General features: G+C 49.1%; 1 long non-coding RNA gene across 1 annotated transcript in view; it reads right to left on the minus strand.

The window, feature by feature from the left end:
• Positions 1-21,321, minus strand: part of LOC147008251 (uncharacterized) — a 298,248-nt gene that overhangs the window by 11,246 nt on the left and 265,681 nt on the right. The window contains exon 2 of the long non-coding RNA XR_015053558.1: positions 5,321-5,497. This is a non-coding gene — a long non-coding RNA (uncharacterized LOC147008251). The remainder of the gene's footprint in view (positions 1-5,320; positions 5,498-21,321) is intronic.

Below are 21,321 nucleotides of genomic sequence, written 5' to 3' on the forward strand. Positions count from 1 at the left end.
GTTAAAGCTCAGCTCAGTGGGCGCAAACGACGCTCCCAGGAATCACTGTGAGAATTGGCACACGACATTCGCCGCTCGGTGGGGATCGCGCATGCCAACATGCCTCTGGAGTACCGGGAGGAGATTGCCCTGGATCATTTTCTCCGAGCGATTGGGGGCACTGATGGCGGGGCAATGCTGACCGTATGGCGCCCGGACAACCTCCAGAATGCGGCTGATACTGCCGCCTGCTGAGAGGCAGCCAGAACGTCATTTGGAGGGGCCGTGCGGCATGCGGTAGCAGTCCGGCAGGTGGGCCCCGTAAATGACGGTGAGCCGGGAACCAGAGTGGGTACCATGGGCGACCGGGAAAGCATTGAGAGGATGATCCAGAACGTGGTTGAAAACCGGTTGGCAAGATCTGGACCGAGGCAGTCGGGCCCCGGAGGGACGAGGGATGGGCCATCAGGGGGTACCCCAATTCGGAACGGAGGGGGGGGTATAATTCGGCGTACCGGAGGCAAACACCTTACCAGAGGAGGTGTTATAATTGTGGCGCAAGGGACCACCTGCAACGGGAGTGTAATGCCCCGCGCAGGGAAAGGCCCCCGCGAAGGGAAGAGCCATGGCCTGCCAGACCACCAACTCTGCCCCGGGCCGATAGGGATAGCCAGGCCCAACCATCACCCCCCCGCCCCCACCAGTCCCAGGGAAACTAAAAAGTGCCGAACATGTAGAGCCGTGTTCGGCAGACTCGGACGGAGAAGAGCCCTCAGAACTGCGATAGGTCATCAATTGTGGCCAAATTGGCAATGGTAGTTGGAAAATTCGGTGCAAAATTGCCGGCGTAGGGGAAAACACCGTTGTAGACACAGGAGCGAATGCCACGATCATCAACCCTGTGGTCCTTAATTCGAGTGTCGACGGTTGGGATGAGATCCACCGTCTGCAAAACCATAGTTTGCAGCGAGCTACCGGGGCAACGGCCCCAATCATAGGACGTGGTTTCGTTTCCTTTAAATTGGGCACAGGATACCACTAGTTGGGGGATGGGTTAGTGATAGTTCGACCGGTCTCATGGGGCAGGGGAAAGTCCTCATGGGGCCCGTGGAATGGATTAGTTCGAGGGATTGTAGTTGAGATCAAGGTTGGGAAATGGATTTATGGGATTATTTGGAGACAAAGACAGACTTTGGATGTGTAGAGGGGACGTAGCACAGCTACGTAGGTTAAATGGAACGTGCTGTAGTTTAAGGGACGACGTCGGAGCACGAGGTAGTTAGGGGATGCAGTCAGAAGAATGGCTGAGATCAGCGATGGAGTGTTGAAGAGTTGTGAGGTGGAGACATGTTGAGTGAGGCCAGCGAGCCTTTGGGTATGGAGTGAATGTGGAATGCATGGTGCGATGAGTGATTGGAGGGTCAGTGTAATGTGAGTTCGGGGGTAAGTCAAATTGACAAAATGGAGGTCGTTTTGTTGTTGGTGGGAATGTAGGCTCGATACCCGCTTGGAGGGGTGCAGGAGTCCTGTTGACGGGTTGGGAGCATGGCTGCGAAAGGTGAGTATCGTTAAGTGGGTACCCCGGGCACCGGGCAAGCCGGCCGCGGTAGGCCAAGGGTCCAGTGGGGGCCGGGATAGTGTAGTGGGCACGGGTGATTTGTTAGAATTCATGACAATAATTTTGTCATTTTGTCAAAAACGAAAATCCGACGACACACACTTCCACTTCCTCACTCATCGGCGGTCTGTCGGCGACTGACAGCTTCTGCAGGCAGGAAAATATTCACGCATACGAATTAGGATCGCCTACATACGTGCACCAAACCACGCCTCCCGAGCTTCATTTGTTTAAGCACGAAAAATTAAGGTTGGATACTTTTTGAACACACCTCGTATTCGTTCATGTTGACGGAAATTTGATGATTGATTAAACGCCTTGTTACACACAGAACACTTGAAGGGTTTACACCACATATGTATTTTTTGACGACGATATAAATTTTATGAAGAACAAAAAGCCTTCCTGCATTGTGAACACTTGTAGGATTTCTCACCGGTGTGCAACGTTTGATTCGTCAACAGATATGAAGAAGAAGCAAATCCCTTCTGACACACAGTGCACCTGTATGATGTCTCACCTGTGCATATTTCAACACATCCTTTTAAACATGATGAGGAGGTGAAGTCTTTGTTGGAAACAGCAAAATTGACATAGATCAGATAAACGAAGTTTCAGATTTTTCAGAGAAGGATTTCAATTCAATCAATCATGGCAGGAAGAAGACTTCACTGATGACATCATCATTATCACCCAAGATACCCCATGAGGAGCACAAAGTTTCATGCACAGTTTCAATTATGTTCGTTGAGTGGTTTCAGAGAAAATGAGAAACAAATTTTCCCTGTAATTCAATATGGCTGCCATACCATGTGACATATGATGACAATGTTAACAATTAAAACATTCTCCATCGAGAGTTCCTTCGATATTTCAAATTTTGCATTTTTTTTGTATCGGACAAACGGAAAAAGAAAAAACAATATTTAAAGTGAAAATACGAAGACGTGGACACATAGACAGACAGACACAAACGCACACAGACAAACCGAACACATTGGACAAATACAACAGTTCAGGAAAGGAAAGAGAAACCCAAAACTGACAAAAGAGAATTCAAAAAATAAAAAACAAACAAAAAATTGGAGACAAAGACCTCGAGTGCTTGGATGTTGAAAACAAACTCAATCTGGAAATGATTGCTTGAAACATTAAAATTAAAAAAAACACCACCATGTGAGGAAGCAAACCACAGGAGAAAACAAAACCACATGTTTGAGAGTGACCCGAAGAGATTCTTCCACGAATTAGGGAAACAAAAGCAGAATGTGTCATCTCCCCCTGAAAAATAAAAGATCGAGAAACATTCTGGAAAGGAATTCTTGAAGATCGAAAAGAAGAAGCACCATGGAGGTGGAGGAAATGTCCTCAGTGATTATTGATGAAGAAATAAATAATTGAAAACAACTTCAAAAAACTACCCCCGTTTTGGGGTGACGGTCATATCATATCCATAATGTTTTTTACGATCATAATCGATGAACCGTTGCCAGATATCTCCTAAAATGACAGACGAGGTTTTGAAAATGGCGACTTTCACAACTTTCGTGACCTCCTGACCTTGACCCTGACCTCAAATCCGGGAAAAAATATGTCTTTGGGTATCACTCATCGACTTCTACCCACATACGAAATTTCATCAAGATCGGAAGTAAAAAGTTTTCTTTTTACTGGGAAGTGTTTTTGACCATTTCCAGGTTACGTGGCGGCCAAACGGGACGGAAATTCAAAAATCTGTCCAGTTCGATACAAGATAATATTTTTTACTATCATAATCCAAAAACAGTTGCCGAATATCTTGAAGAATGGCAGACAAGATAGGTTTTGAAAATGGCGATTTTTATAACTTACGTGACCTCGTGACCTTGACCCTGACCTTGAACCCGGACAAAAGTTATATCGTTGTGCAACACTCATCGACCTCTACCCACATACTAAGTTTCATCAAGATCGGAAAGAAAAATTGTTGACGGACGGACGGACGGACATTTGGTCTGGCTTTATTTGGTCATCTCGGTCGAGATGACCTAAAATGCCATCAAACTTTATAATCCATGCCCAGATGGAATTCCAAACTTCTGGTTGAAACAACTGACCCTCTCCACAATCAAGACACCAGGACATTCAAACAACTGATCCAAGAGGAAAAGGAAGTGCATGAGTGGTTTTCAGAAGGAAACACATTTCTCATCTAAAAATCTGAAGAAACCAACTTCCTCACAAATACAGGCCAATAACATGTCCACAAAAATCATTCAAACTTCTAACAGGAATCATGACAGAAATTATGTTCCATCACCGAACCCAACAAGGAGGTTTCGAGGTTGAACAAAAGGGCCACCACCCACGACTGAACAAGGCCCAAAGTGAAAATGTCAAAGTGCGAAGAACCAAATTGTCCACCACCTGGATGGACCACAAGATAACTTTTGCGAGTGTTCCACATTCATGGATGATAAAATGCATGCAAATATACAAAAAAATAAAAACCAATGTCACCTGCAGGGTGACCCGCATCTTGCCAAAAGGTGACCACGTGTGACTTGTTTCAGGTCACACTGAGGTGAACAGAGCTGCTATCCACTAGGAGCGACTCCTTGAGGAATATCTGCCTCCGAGAGATTCCGATGAGAATCGTTCAACAGAGTAACCATGAAAAATATGCGTTTGCCTCATAACGTCACCAAATGACGTCATAATGTCTCAAGCTTGACATATCGAGAAAGCACTCATCGAGGTGTTCAATTTGCGGAACGACACGATATGGTTCCTAAAACTTGAAAATTTGACCTTGGGGTCAAATATGTTTGACCGAAGGTGCTAACCATGCAGGTCAAGGCCAATCGCCACCAAAAATTAATCATCTGAGCGCCAGACGATGAACTATATTCCCATGAAGTTTGAAGACGATCCGATCAAAGTTACTCAAAAAATAAGGGTTTCGTCGACTCCCCTGATTTGCAACAAAGTGACCTTGACCTTTGACCTTGACCTTCAAAATTTTATGTGCTGAAAGGGACCTCTATCGGCCTCTGATATGCGAAGTTACATAAATTTCCAATGATAACTGTGCTCTGCAGAATTTTTTATACGTGATTACAGACAAAAAAAAACATACAAACTGACTTACATATCTTGTAAAAACTTCGTTTTGGCAAAATAATAAATTTCAAGGAATCAAACTGATTTAGAAAGCAATGGAACTCTGGAATGCCACGTTGAAAGTGCAGCACCAGAAGGAAATGTCAAAATACCAGATGTGAAGATATAGCATGGGATCTTCCAGGGAGACAGTCGTTCCCCCCTCTTGTTTTGTCTTGCTCTGAGTCACCTCATCAACAATCATGGACATGGATACACCCAAACAACCAATATAAAAACACAAAGAATCAGGAAAGGCAACACACGGACGATACGTGGATGATTTAAAGCTCTTCCTGACCCAGCTGTTGTCGCTGTTGAAATTCTGGTTGGGACACAATAACCAAGGCTGAACTCCCAGAGCCATGACCACCTCACTTGGAGAAACCGACAACGCGACCAAAGCGGACTCAGCAATGGCAACAAAACGAGTTATTTTTCAATTCAACAACAACAATTCAACAATTCCAGCTCCGCTCCAGACATCGTGACATTCACTAAATCAATGAGTTCCTGTGTTAGTACACAGCACGGATCAGCACGGGAAACACAAGTTCTCGGTACGGAGTGAACGTCACGTACCGGGTCTGGACCCCTTGTCCTCGGGTGAACCGAGCATGGACCCGCGGTCTTCCGGAGAACCTCCCGGACCGACCACGTATCCTCCATCGGAGCCGCTCGTGGATCTCGGGTCATGGTGGACCGCACGTCGTGTCGGTGAAGGACGGTACGCTGTGGTAACCGAGTGAAGAGCGCGAGCTGTTTGGGGAAAAAGCGAACATGGAGATCGCGGTGTCTGATTGGTTCCCGCCACATCACGTGTCCATGATTTAAAATATATACAAAGATTGAACGTTTCGTTTTAACGGATTGTTTGTGTTTCAGATTGTGTTGTGAAAGTGGAAAATCGAGTCCGAGTCGGTCGATAAGAATTCCCTCGACACGAATCAACGTTCTTTATTTCCTGTTTTTGTATTTATCGACAATCTTCCCTCTATAACGGAGTTATATATGGGTATGTGGGTATGTAGGTATGTATGTGCGTGCATGCGTCCAGACACGCCTTTTCCAGGTCGACCAGGTGGGTTTTTTTGCTCCCACACGGTTTTATAGGGAACCCGGTAAAAAGAAAACCAAGCTGTTTGGGACGTCGTGCAGCGCCACCAGGATGAGGGAGGGACGGTGAACAACTCGAATAAAACTACTGAATAGTCTCGTTGATAATTTATTATTTAATTTATACAAAAGTAGACTCTGAATGTTTGTAACGAATGGTGACGATGACCCTCAAAAACTGTCCATGTCCTCCAGGTGAGGAACCCACCTGTGGTGGGGAAGAACCGTCATCGAGGGGAAAGGGCAAATGCACAATCAAGCAAAAGGTCAAACTGATCAAAGTACAGAACGGACCAGGTGTCATCACGTGATCGACTGTAATATCATATTTATTAATTAATAACTATAATGTCCTGCAGAGCGCACGGTAGTTGTAGTTTTGAAGAATTTATGTATTTGAAAAGGTCACATTGAGATTTCCGATGGTAAGTCAAGGTGGTGATGGTTTAGCGGTGGTGATGGTTGATTGGTGATGGTAAGTAATAATGGTTTTGATGGTGGTGGTTGATAAACGATGCTTGATGATCATGGAAAGTTCGAATGGTGAGTCTGGTGAAGTACTTGCTGTTTCGGCGGTTACCTGTTGCGATGAGTCCGAGCTTTTCCAGAGAACTGTGCCAGGTGTTGTCAGTTCCTGCTGTTCTTGAGAACACCTGGTTCGTCAGTCAGTACCTGCTGCTCCGAAGAACACCTGGTTCGTCAGTACCTGCCGTTCCAGATGTTGTTGGTGCAGTACATATAGAATCAGTAGTGGTAGGTGAGCTGGATTGGTCGACTGCCCCCTTCGGAACGTGAACCCTCCTTCCGATCACAATGAAGGTTGTCTGTCCCTGTTTGCGCACCTGGATTTGTGAACCTCATTTCGTTCCGAGAACATTTTGAACATACCTGTTAATTCATGAACTTTTTTAATTCATGAGATTCAACTCATATTTCCGAATTCTTATTTAATTAATATAATTGTCGTTTATTAATCTCATGTCGTCATGTCACCCCCCCTCATCCCCTCCACCCACTCTTCCCTTCTCTTGTATCTCTTCAACAGTCTGGTTACTCGAGCGATACCTCCCGAAGTGGTGAGTTTTATCCTTCCTTGTTCGAGGAAAGAGAAAATGTGTTTCACGTTCAAGAACGAATCAATGAATGAATAACCCGGGAAATGGTTGAATGAATTATGCTGAACACTAAAAAAGGTTTTTATTCGTTCAACAAACTCTCAGCAATCAAACGATGATATATTAATTGTTTTATAGTGAAATATTTTTAAAATCCGGAGTGTAATGAGTTATTTATTTAATATTTTCACCAAAGCTCATGGATCAACAGGATCTACGTTCTCTCTGCAGGATCTACAGGTGAGAAACCGAAACTTGAGCTCGTGTGGATCTTCGCACCGAACTGGTCCGTTCGATGGTTTCATGTTCGTTTTATAACTTTGATCATGAACGGTTTTGGATGGGATTCACGATCCTTACCGAGCAATGGATGTGTTGGTGATTGAGAGTGTGGGGGTCTGTGGGGTCTTTGTGCAACTCTTTCCTGAGCAGTTCATGTGCTGCTCACATTTAAACCGTCAAACCCGGGTTCGATTCCTTCCCGCACAACAAACTGTCACCTTGCTACGTCACGGGTAGCCATCCTTCGGGTGAGATGTTAAGCCGGCTGTCCTTCATATTAGCATTAGCAGTGAGATGTTTAAGATCCTTCAATGTCTTCCACGAAGAGTCGGTGAGTTATCGCCGGCACCCTGTACAAATTACAAATCCCTGCCCTGAGTGACTGTTGGGAAGGAAAGGTAAACCACCAAGTGTACTCCATTCCTCGAGACTGCTTCGGTAACACCAACACCCTGGAGAGAGTATGGACTTCCATCAAGGTGATGAATAGACCCTGAGCTTGCCTGGTCAACCAATCGATGCCAGTGCAGTGGAAAGAACTCCCAAAGTGATGTTCGACTTCAATGTGTAATTGAATTGTGATTGTCCCATTAACTTGAAGTTGTTGGTTGCTCTCACAGGGAGATGAAGAATGAGGTGGGAACAAATGATCTTCCAATACCGCCTTTGGACCAACACGACGTGCAGAACTGGAGACCCCAAGGTGCTTTGCCAAAACAAGATCGGGTCCTCAAATCCAGGTGAAGCACTTCACGGATGCAGAGACAAGCGAAAAATGTTCAATAGTCTTGATTCACCAGCGAACGTAGACCTTCTGGCTGATGCCATCATGACGAAGACCCTTGCAATAACATTTGGCCTTCCTTCCGAGGTAAAGAAGTCGTACAATGAAACCACTGTGACGCACAACTTCAAGCCATTACCAAAGCTTATCCCCCGAGGAAAGGGTTACACAAAAGGTCGACCTTCCAGCATCGGCTTTACGGATGAGAAGATCGTGCAGGATGTCCAGCACAACGGAAAACGTAAACTAATCCAACATCAGTGGGGTCTTCCAAAGATGGTTTTAAATTCTCTCCAGAACTTGAAGAGTTTTTCTTCACCAAAGATCCCCACAGGAACGATTCCCCACCTAAAGTTTTGAAACCATTCTGCTCTATCTCGAACACGTTGCCCCGTGGAGCCCCCTTCAAGTTTGTTTTTATGCTGATTTCATCAAAGTATGGATAATCCTAGGAGTGCGAAATGCCATATAGCCTACATGACGTTATATTGTTCCTGGAATGTTCAAGAGGAAGTTTTGCATCAAAGGTCATAATCCTTGACCTTTTACCTTTAAGGGCCACAAAGGTCAAATTTTCAAAGTTGTGTGAATCGAACGGGGTTTTCGACCTACTTCGACCAACTAACTCCAATAAGCTATAGCACGTATCCTGTTTCCTTATTTTAATGTCCACAACATTGTTTTGTGACCTTTAAAGGTTATGCAAAGGTCAAATTTTGAAAGTTGTTAGCCATGATCATGATCATGATCTATAGCCATGATCTATCCACATCCGTCAAACCACCCCCACCCCTCCAAAAATTTTCCTTATGTATCCATCTTGTCCACCCATTGCGTTCTCGCCTACCCTCATCCTTACCGACATCACTTGTTTGTCCGTGTCCATCTCCCTTCTCCCACCACCCTGCTATTGGCGTTTCCCCTTTCTCCTGCTGTTGCCTTTGTTCGACCAAGAACTTACTGTCAGAAGAGTGGCATGACAAACACACACAAACATGCACACAATCACACAAACACCAGTCTGTGAATTCCAGTAAGGATTATTATATTGTTGTGAATTCGCGCCCGCCGGCGTGCAGATGGCCACGTCACTCGAATCGCGGCACGTCGCCCACCGGACGGACAATTCTGTCGTGACCCTCTCGGGTCCGCTTTGTCCCATCATCCCTCATTGTCCGTGTCCCATCCGTGTCCGATCCGTGTCCCATCATCCCTCATTGTCCCATCATCCCTCCATGTCCCTTCATCCCTCCATGTCCCATCATCCCTCCATGCCCATCATCCCTCCATGTCCCTTCATCCCTCCATGCCCATCATCCCTCCGTGTTCCATCATCCCTCCATGTCCCATCATCCCTCCGTGTCCCATCATCGATCCATGTCCCATCATCCCTCCATGTCCCATCATCCCTCCATGTCCCATCATCCCACCTCGCCCCATCATCCCTCCATGTCCCATCATCCCTCCATGCCCATCATCCCTCCACGTCCCATCATCCATCCATGTCCCATCATCGATCCACATCCCATCATCCCTCCATGTCCCATCATCGATCCATATCTCATCAACCCTCCATGTCCCATCATCCCTCCATGTCCCATCATCGATCCATATCCCATCATCCCTCCATGTCCCATCATCCCTCCATTTCCCATCATCCCTCCATGTCCCTTCATCCCTCCATGTCCCATCATCCCTCCATGCCCATCATCCCTCCATGTCCCTTCATCCCTCCATGTCCCATCATCCCTCCATGTCCCATCATCCCTCCATGTCCCATCATCGATCCACATCCCATCATCCCTCCATGTCCCATCATCGATCCATATCTCATCAACCCTCCATGTCCCATCATCCCTCCATGTCCCATCATCGATCCATATCCCATCATCCCTCCATGTCCCATCATCCCTCCATGTCCCTTCATCCCTCCATGTCCCATCATCCCTCCATGCCCATCATCCCTCCATGTCCCATCATCCCTCCGTGTCCCATCATCCCTCCTTGTCCCATCATCCATCCATGTCCCATCATCCCTCCTTGTCCCATCATCAATCCATGTCCCATCATCCCTCCATGTCCCATCATCCCTCCTCGTCCCATCATTCCTCCATGTCCCATCATCCCTCCATGCCCATCATCCGACCATGTCCCATCATCCCTCCCTGCCCATCATCCCTCCATGTCCCATCATCCCTCCATGTCCCATCATCCCTCCGTGTCCCATCAGCCCTCCGCTTCCCATCATCCCTCATTATCCCATCATCCATCCATGTCCCATCATCCCTCCTTGTCCCATCATCCCTCCATGTCCCATCATCCCTCCGTGTCCCATCATCGATCCATGTCCCATCATCCCTCGTTGTCCCATCATCCCTCCATGTCCCATCATCCCTCTGTGTCCCATCATCCCTCCATATCCCATTATCCCTCCATGCCCATCATCCCTCCCTGCCCATCATCCCTCCATGTCCCATCATCCATCCATGTCCCATCATCCCTCCGTTTCCCATCATCCCTCCATGTCCCTTCATCCCTCCATGCCCATCATCCCTCCATTACCCATCATCCCTCCGTGTCCCATCATCCCTCCATGTCCCATCATCCCTCCTCATCCCATCATCCCTCCATGCCCATCATCCCTCCATGTCCCATCATCCCTCCATGTCCCATCATCCCTCCCTGCCCATCATCCCTCCATGTCCCATCATCCCTCCATGTCCCATCATCCCTCCATGTCCCATCATCCATCCATGTCCCATCATCCCTCCTTGACCCATCATCCCTCGTTGTCGCATCATCCCTCCGTGTCCCATCATCCCTCCGTGTGCCATCATCCCTCCGCTTCCCATCATCCCTCATTGTCCCATCATCCATCCATGTCCCATCATCCCTCCATGTCCCATCATCCCTCCGTGTCCCATCATCGATCCGTGTCCCATCATCCCTCATTGTCCCATCATCCCTCCATGTCCCATCATCCCTCCATGTCCCATCATCCCTCCATGTCCCTTCATCCCTCCATGTCCCATCATCCCTCCATGCCCATCATCCCTCCATGTCCCTTCATCCCTCCATGCCCATCATCCCTCCGTGTCCCATCATCCCTCCTTGTCCCATCATCCATCCATGTCCCATCATCCCTCCTTGTCCCATCATCCCTCCATGTCCCATCATCCCTCCATTTCCCATCATCCCTCCATGTCCCTTCAACCCTCCATGTCCCATCATCCCTCCATGCCCATCATCCCTCCATGTCCCTTCATCCCTCCATGTCCCATCATCCCTCCATGTCCCATCATCGATCCACATCCCATCATCCCTCCATGTCCCATCATCGATCCATATCTCATCAACCCTCCATGTCCCATCATCCCTCCATGTCCCATCATCGATCCATATCCCATCATCCCTCCATGTCCCATCATCCCTCCATGTCCCTTCATCACTCCATGTCCCATCATCCCTCTATGCCCATCATCCCTCCATGTCCCATCATCCCTCCGTGTCCCATCATCCCTCCTTGTCCCATCATCCATCCATGTCCCATCATCCCTCCTTGTCCCATCATCCCTCCATGTCCCATCATCCCTCCATGTCCCTTCATCCCTCCATGTCCCATCATCCCTCCATGTCCCATCATCCCTCCATGTCCCATCATCGATCCACATCCCATCATCCCTCCATGTCCCATCATCGATCCATATCTCATCAACCCTCCATGTCCCATCATCCCTCCATGCCCATCATCCCTCCATGTCCCATCATCCCTCCGTGTCCCATCATCCCTCCTTGTCCCATCATCCATCCATGTCCCATCATCCCTCCTTGTCCCATCATCCCTCCATGTCCCATCATCCCTCCTCGTCCCATCATTCCTCCATGCCCATCATCCGACCATGTCCCATCATTCCTCCCTGCCCATCATCCCTCCATGTCCCATCATCCCTCCATGTCCCTTCATCCCTCCATGTCCCATCATCCCTCCCTGCCCATCATCCCTCCATATCCCATCATCCCTCCATGTCCCTTCATCCCTCCATGTCCCATCATCCCTCCATGTCCCATCATCGATCCACATCCCATCATCCCTCCGTGTCCCATCATCGATCCATGTCCCATCATCCCTCGTTGTCCCATCATCCCTCCATGTCCCATCATCCCTCTGTGTCCCATCATCCCTCCATATCCCATTATCCCTCCATGCCCATCATCCCTCCCTGCCCATCATCCCTCCATGTCCCATCATCCATCCATGTCCCATCATCCCTCCGTTTCCCATCATCCCTCCATGTCCCTTCATCCCTCCATGCCCATCATCCCTCCATGTCCCATCATCCCTCCGTGTCCCATCATCCCTCCATGTCCCATCATCCCTCCTCGTCCCATCATCCCTCCATGTCCCATCATCCCTCCATGCCCATCATCCCTCCATGTCCCATCATCCCTCCGTGTCCCATCATCCCTCCCTGCCCATCATCCCTCCATGTCCCATCATCCCTCCATGTCCCTTCATCCCTCCATGTCCCATCATCCCTCCGTGTCCCATCATCCATCCATGTCCCATCATCCCTCCGCTTCCCATCATCCCTCATTGTCCCATCATCCATCCATGTCCCATCATCCCTCCATGTCCCATCATCCCTCCGTGTCCCATCATCGATCCATGTCCCATCATCCCTCATTGTCCCATCATCCCTCCATGTCCCATCATCCCTCCATGTCCCATCATCGATCCATATCCCATCATCCCTCCATGTCCCATCATCCCTCCATGTCCCTTCATCCCTCCATGTCCCATCATCCCTCCATGCCCATCATCCCTCCATGTCCCATCATCCCTCCGTGTCCCATCATCCCTCCCTGCCCATCATCCCTCCATGTCCCATCATCCCTCCATGTCCCTTCATCCCTCCATGTTCCATCATCCCTCCGTGTCCCATCATCCATCCATGTCCCATCATCCCTCCTTGACCCATCATCCCTCGCTGTCGCATCATCCCTCCGTGTCCCATCATCCCTCCGTGTCCCATCATCCCTCATTGTCCCATCATCCCTCATTGTCCCATCATCCATCCATGTCCCATCATCCCTCCATGTCCCATCATCCCTCCGTATCCCATCATCGATCCGTGTCCCATCATCCCTCATTGTCCCATCATCCCTCCATGTCCCATCATCCCTCCATGTCCCATCATCCCTCCATGTCCCTTCATCCCTCCATGTCCCATCATTCCTCCATGTCCCTTCATCCCTCCATGCCCATCATCCCTCCATGTCCCATCATCCCTCCGTGTCCCATCATCCCTCCTTGTCCCATCATCCATCCATGTCCCATCATCCCTCCGTGTCCCATCATCCCTCCTTGTCCCATCATTCCTCCATGTCCCATCATCCCTCCTTGTCCCATCATCCCTCCATGTCCCATCATCCCTCCATTTCCCATCATCCCTCCATGTCCCTTCAACCCTCCATGTCCCATCATCCCTCCATGCCCATCATCCCTCCATGTCCCTTCATCCCTCCATGTCCCATCATCCCTCCATGTCCCATCATCGATCCACATCCCATCATCCCTCCGTGTCCCATCATCGATCCATGTCCCATCATCCCTCGTTGTCCCATCATCCCTCCATGTCCCATCATCCCTCTGTGTCCCATCATCCCTCCATATCCCATTATCCCTCCATGCCCATCATCCCTCCCTGCCCATCATCCCTCCATGTCCCATCATCCATCCATGTCCCATCATCCCTCCGTTTCCCATCATCCCTCCATGTCCCTTCATCCCCCCATGCCCATCATCCCTCCATGTCCCATCATCCCTCCGTGTCCCATCATCCCTCCATGTCCCATCATCCCTCCTCGTCCCATCATCCCTCCATGTCCCATCATCCCTCCATGCCCATCATCCCTCCATGTCCCATCATCCCTCCGTGTCCCATCATCCCTCCCTGCCCATCATCCCTCCATGTCCCATCATCCCTCCATGTCCCTTCATCCCTCCATGTCCCATCATCCCTCCGTGTCCCATCATCCATCCATGTCCCATCATCCCTCCGCTTCCCATCATCCCTCATTGTCCCATCATCCATCCATGTCCCATCATCCCTCCATGTCCCATCATCCCTCCGTGTCCCATCATCGATCCATGTCCCATCATCCCTCATTGTCCCATCATCCCTCCATGTCCCATCATCCCTCCATGTCCCATCATCGATCCATATCCCATCATCCCTCCATGTCCCATCATCCCTCCATGTCCCTTCATCCCTCCATGTCCCATCATCCCTCCATGCCCATCATCCCTCCATGTCCCATCATCCCTCCGTGTCCCATCATCCCTCCCTGCCCATCATCCCTCCATGTCCCATCATCCCTCCATGTCCCTTCATCCCTCCATGTCCCATCATCCCTCCGTGTCCCATCATCCATCCATGTCCCATCATCCCTCCTTGACCCATCATCCCTCGCTGTCGCATCATCCCTCCGTGTCCCATCATCCCTCCGTGTCCCATCATCCCTCATTGTCCCATCATCCCTCATTGTCCCATCATCCATCCATGTCCCATCATCCCTCCATGTCCCATCATCCCTCCGTGTCCCATCATCGATCCGTGTCCCATCATCCCTCATTGTCCCATCATCCCTCCATGTCCCATCATCCCTCCATGCCCATCATCCCTCCATGTCCCATCATCCCTCCATGCCCATCATCCCTCCATGCCCATCATCCGACCATGTCCCATCATCGCTCCATGCCCATCATCCCTCCGTGTCCCATCATCCCTCCCTGCCCATCATCCCTCTATGTCCCATCATCCCTCCATGTCCCTTCATCCCTCCATGTCCCTTCATCCCTCCATGTCCCATCATCCATCCGTGTCCCATCATCCATCCATGTCCCATCATCCCTCCTTGACCCATCATTCCTCGTTGTCCCATCATCCCTCCGTGTCCCATCATCCCTCCGTGTCCCATCAGCCCTCCATGCCCATCATCCCTCCCTGCCCATCATCCCTCCATGTCCCATCATCCCTCCATGTCCCATCATCCGTCCATGTCCCATCATCCCTCTGTGTCCCATCATCGATCCATGTCCCATCATCCCTCGTTGTCCCATCATCCCTCCATGTCCCATCATCCCCCTGTGTCCCATCATCCCTCCATGTCCGATTATCGCTCCATGCCCATCATCCCTCCATGTCCCATCATCCCTCCATGTCCCATCATCCGTCCATGTCCCATCATCCCTCCGTTTCCCATCATCCCTCCATGTCCCTTCATCCCTCCATGCCCATCATCCCTCCATGTCCCATCATCCCTCCGTGTCCCATCATCCCTCCGTGTCCCATCATCCCTCCCTGCCCATCATCCCTCCATGTCCCATCATCCCTCCATGTCCCTTCATCCCTCCATGTCCCATCATCCCTCCGTGTCCCATCATCCCTCCTTGTACCATCATCCCTCCATGTCCCATCATCCCTCGGTGTCCCATCATCCCTCCATGCCCATCATCCCTCCATGTCCCATTATCCCTCCGTGTCCCATCATCCATCCATGTCCCATCATCCCTCCGTATCCCATCATCCATCCATGTCCCATCATCCCTCCATATCCGTTCATTCCTCCATGGCCATCATCCCTCCCTGTCCTTTCATCCCTTCATGCCCATCATCCCTCCATGTCCCATCATCCCTCCTAGTCCCATCATCCCTCCTCATCCCATCATCCCTCCATGTCCCATCATCCCTCCATGCCCATCATCCTTCCATGTCCCATCATCCCTCCATGCCCATCATCCCTCCATGTCCCATCATCCCTCCATGTCCCATCATCCCTCGGTGTCCCATCATCCCTCCATGCCCATCATCCCTCCATGTCCCATCATCCCTCCATTTCCCATCATCCCTCCATGTCCCTTCATCCCTCCATGTCCCATCATCCCTCCATGCCCATCATACCTCCATGTCCCATCATCCCTCCATGTCCCATCATCGATCCACATCCCATCATCCCTCCATGTCCCATCATCGATCCATATCTCATCAACCCTCCATGTCCCATCATCTCTCCATATCCCATCATCCCTCCATGTCCCATCATCCCTCCATTTCCCATCATCCCTCCATGTCCCTTCATCCCTCCATGTCCCATCATCCCTCCGTGTCCCATCATCCCTCCTTCTCCCATCATCCATCCATGTACCATCATCCCTCCTTGTCCCATCATCCCTCCATGTCCCATCATCCCTCCATGTCCCTTCATCCCTCCATGCCGATCATCCCTCCATGTCCCATCATTCCTCCATGTCCCATCATCCCTCCTACTCCCATTATCCCTCCATGCCCATCATCCCTCCATGCCCATCATCTCTCCTTGTCCCAGCATCCCTCCTCCTCCCATCATCCCTCCATGCCCATCATCCCTCCATCCCCATCATCCCTCCATGTCCCATCATCTGTTCATGTACGTTTTCGTCCGCGATATTTCAAAAACTGTTGAACATTTCTCATTCATCTTACAGATATATATTCCTCATGACATGTTCTCAACCTGATTCGATCACGGCTGTGATTGGATGAATTATGTAACAGTACTTACAAAGGTTGTCATGATCTTCTGTGGCAAAGCTCCACATTTTACTCGCACCATCTGCAAAGAGATGTGCATGGTATTGATTCCGGTGTTTGTCCAAGTTTGGACAAAACCACAAAATAACAGCACAGAGGGAAAACTAATAAAAACAACAACAACAAACCTGGAAACAGTTTACCTTGTTTTCAAAGCAACCACAAGTGTTGCATCAACGACCCAGAAAAACAACCACTTGCCCACTTTCTTGTTCAAGACAGTGTTCATCAACAACCAGGTTTGTCTATCTTATATTATATTATTTATTTATTTCACAGTTTTACAGGTGTATGCCCGTTGTTTCAAGGTATATGTCCATTGTTTATAGGTATATGTCGATTGATAATAGGAGTATGTTGATGGTTTAAAGCTTATCGGTATTCTATGTTGTTTATAGGTGGATGTCCATTGTTTAAAGGAATATGTGTCGCCAAAAGTGATATACAGCACGATATCTCAAAAAGTTGTGGATGGATTATGACAAAACTTGGTGAATGAGTTGGTTCGGTGACATGAACAAACCGATTAAATTTTGGTTCAGGTCCGGATGCAGATCCACCTATCCGTGAGATACAAAATGTAAACTGTCTGTCTGTGCAATCCAAAGCCAACTCCACTCATGGGTAACTGACTTCCTCCACCCTCGTTGTCAACAGAACCCTTTCATCCGCTCTCCCTGTCATGGTTGTAGAACATCAAAGCAGTGTTCAAGGCCCCCATATTATTCCTTATCTTCATCAATGATATCACTGACTCTCTGGAAAATCCTCTTCATCTCTTTGCTGATGCCTCCATTCTCTGCCGTGACATCCCTTGTCATCTTGACAGACAGGTGGCAGCTTCTTCCCTCTCCTCAGACCTTGACAATATCACAAACTGATCAAACACTTGGAATCTTCTTCTTCTTCTTCTTTCGGCTGCTCCCGTTAGGGGTCGCCACAGCGGATCAACCCTATGATCCGCATAGTGATTTGGCACATGTTTTACGCCGGATGCCCTTCCTGACGCAACCCTGGTCACCTCTTACGACACAGGGATATGGTACACCTATTTTAACCGGGGTATACACCGGCCCAGTATACTGGTACTCATTTCACCGACCTCGGAAGGATGACAGGCTGAGTCAACCCCCTGGTGTATTAATTCAGTGGCCCAACGGGGCTTGAACTCAGGACCTTTTGGATCCCAAGCCGCTGCCCGAACCACTGCGCCAACACCAGGCTCTGATCAAACACTTGGAATATGTCGTTCAATCCTAATAAATCCATGACACTCATTCTCTCTCTCCGAAAGGACCGCACTGCAAACCCTTCCATATCCCTTCTCAACAACCCTCTTGAAAAGGTTCAGTCACTCAGACTATTGTGTCTCACTCTCAGCCATGATCTCTCTTGGACAAGCCACATTTCAAAATTGTCCTCCAAAGCCAGACTCCAACTGGCGATCCTCCATCGTGCGAAGTCCTTCCATGGCACACCTGAGCTCCTATCTTCCTACAAGGCCTTCATCTGCAGCTTCATGGAGTACGGCTCTCTCCTCCCGCTGGCTCCCTTGCCTCACGTCTTGCTTTGCTTGACACCTTGGAAACAAAGGCCTTCAATATCATTGGACTCTCGCAATGAAGCTGAATCTATGGGCCGATCACTTCGCCACCGCCAACAGGTCGGTGGTCTCTCTTGTCTTCTTCTGCCTCATTTCTTGTCTTGCACCCTCTGCCCTCTCCGTGATTTGTCCCCAAGTATCTGCACGACGCACGCAATCCACAAGCCACTCTCTCCAGAATCACTGCTCACCTCGACTCATGTATTCCTCTCTTTTCCCGCATGTGGAACGACATTCCACATTCTCTGCAATCTCATTCTTCGTCTTCAAGACAGCTGTTCACCACCATCTCAGGTCATCCCCCATCCAAAGCCATGATTTGTCCTTCACCCGTTAAACCACTTCCACCCCTCCCAGGGTTTTGCTTATGTATCCATCTTGTTCACCCCTTGTGTTCTCATCATCCCTCCATCCCTCCCCTTACCCTCGTCGTTACCTGTATCCCTTGTTTGTCCGTCAACATCTACCTTCCCTTGTTTTTCTGTCCACGTCTCTCCTCCGCCCTTCTGACCAGCGTTTCCCCTTTCTCCTGCTGTTCCCTTTGCCATGTTGTGTCCTGATCTGTTCTTTGTCCTCGCTCTTCCATGAGCCTCGACCAGGTATTGAAAAAAACCCCCAAAAACCTGTCCAGTCTGGTGGAGGTATCCACTCCAGCGAGTGTCGTTCTCGGTGTAACTGATATCTTCTCACTTATATGTCCGGAATGGAAGGTACATGCAGGTCCCTTGTGAGCCTGAGATCAATGTCACAAAAAATAAATAAAGGAATAAAATTAAATAAATAATTGAAATGCACTGAAATCGCAAGTCGGAATGAACATATCAATTAAACTAATTAGTACACACACACACTCTCGTGTGCATCATTGTGGCTGCTCCTTGCATCATCGGTTTGGGGACACGGCTATGCCACTGATGCAGTGCCCCTATTACCAGTACACTCGTGCTAATTTTGTCGACCTTGGAAGGATGACACAGCCGGAGAGAACCCCACCTGGTGTTAATTCAGCAGCCAACAGGGACCAAACTCAGGACCCTGGGATCCCAAGCCAGCCACCCAAACCACAAAGCCAACGCCAGACTTAACTCATTCATCGAGGAGGACTCCTGGAGTTGAGGGCGGGACGTGAGAAGAGGAGGGTTGGCTGTGTCGAAATCTAACCATGAAACATCCGAGTCAGTCCGTTCTCTGAAAGTTGGCAGTCTTTTTGTTTTACTTGTGGGACATCTTAGTCACTGAGTTGGAGGTGTGACCCGTCCTGGATTGTAACCATACCCACGAAACTGCTTCGGGAGAACAGATGCCATTAGTCAGGGTGTTTAGAAAGGCTTGTGAGGTTTGAAATCATCACCGGGATAAAGTGAAATTGATGAACATTGGTGAGCAGAATTCTCACTGGAAACGTGAACCAAACACCAAGATGCTGTACACAACATGAACATGGAACTCTTTCATGGCGAACTATCAAAACATTCAGAGAACGAACAGTTTCCTAACACTTGCAGTCATCCAGATGAAAACTTGCTCGAACCTGAAAATCCATCCAACCTGGCTTGGGATATGAACCTGGTGGTCATCATGAGGTGGTGTGAAGATGAAGTCACCAATGGCTGACTGGAAGCTATCAAAGATGATTTCAAAGCCATTTTGGAGGTTGTCATGGCAACATGGCATTGTGTAACAAAACTAGAATGGTACTCGGTAGAGCGCACACCTCTACCAGGATGAACAGTTAACGTTTTGTATCCACTGATGGGTTGGACCTGGATGCAATTGTTTGCAGGTTATCAGGGAACAGGATACTCACCATACAATCCACCCACACCTACAGGATACTCACCATACAATCCACCTCAAGGATACTCATCATACAATCCACCAGGATACTCACCATACAATCCACCCACACCTACAGGATACTCACCAAACAATCCACTGGGTTTGCGCATGAAAATTACGATGATTTCGGCTTGATAGCTGACTTCCACCTTGAACCGTTCAGGTGATAGAGGGCCACAACAGCCCTGGACACCTGATCCCAGTGGTCCTGCAGATCTTGTTTCCTGGCTTTCCTTGCGAGTCATACTTTGTGACAATGTTGTCGAGGGAAACCGAGGCTGCAACGACACTTCGGCATTGCTCACAGGTGGGCTCTTTATGCTTTTAGAAGCCACGGCTGATGAAGTGGGCATGAAAGAGGACGATTTGGAGTGGAAGCTGGAACTTGGTAAAGAGCCACAACTTTTGTGGGTGTTACCTGGTGTTTTGGTCGACACAAGCCCTGAAGTGGATTGAAAAACAGGTGAGGTAGGTGGGCTCTTTATGCTCTTCGAAGCCACAGCTGATGAAGTGGGTGTGGAAGAGGAGGGTTTGGAGTAAAAGCTGGAACTTAGTGAAGGGACACAACTTTTGTTGGTGTTACCTGGTGTTTTGGTCGACACAAGCCCTGAGGTGGATTGAAAAACAGGTGAGGAAGGTGGGCTCTTTATGCTCTTCAAAGCCACAGTTGATGAAATGGGTGTGGAAGAGGAGGGTTTGAAGTCGAAGCTGGAACTTGCTAAAGGGCCACAACTTTTATGGGTGTTACCTGGTGTTTTGGTCGACACAAGCCCTGAGGTGGGTTGAAAAACAGCTGAGACCCTTTGGGGCTTGACTTCCATACTATTACGTAGGAAGCTGTTGTCTTTTTGATCATGATGGACTGAGGTTGTGCTGAAGTGGGTTTCCTTGCCAACACAATTGGTATTATACGAGGTCCCAGACGACCCCGTTGAGGAGGAGGGACACTGCAACTGCTTTCCAGTTTGGCAATTCCCGGTGCTGCCACCACCGGACACATTGTGAGCAGGCCGGAATTGGACGTGCCCGCTTTGATCACCCAAGGATAACCTCTCCGCTCGTTTTGCAAGGGCCCGTTGCCTGTTCTCCTCAATCCGACGTTGCTGCTCAGCACTCAGTCCACTCATGGTGATGTGATGACGTGGAGCACCTTGAAAGAGTCGGAAGCCAGCATACGGACAATGGCAATTGTGTGACGTTCAGGGGATAAC

Source organism: Eptatretus burgeri, chromosome 20, assembly GCF_056783735.1.
Source record: "Eptatretus burgeri isolate ZD-2024b chromosome 20, Ebu_testis_v1, whole genome shotgun sequence".
NCBI classification, from domain to species: Eukaryota; Metazoa; Chordata; class Myxini; order Myxiniformes; family Myxinidae; genus Eptatretus; species Eptatretus burgeri.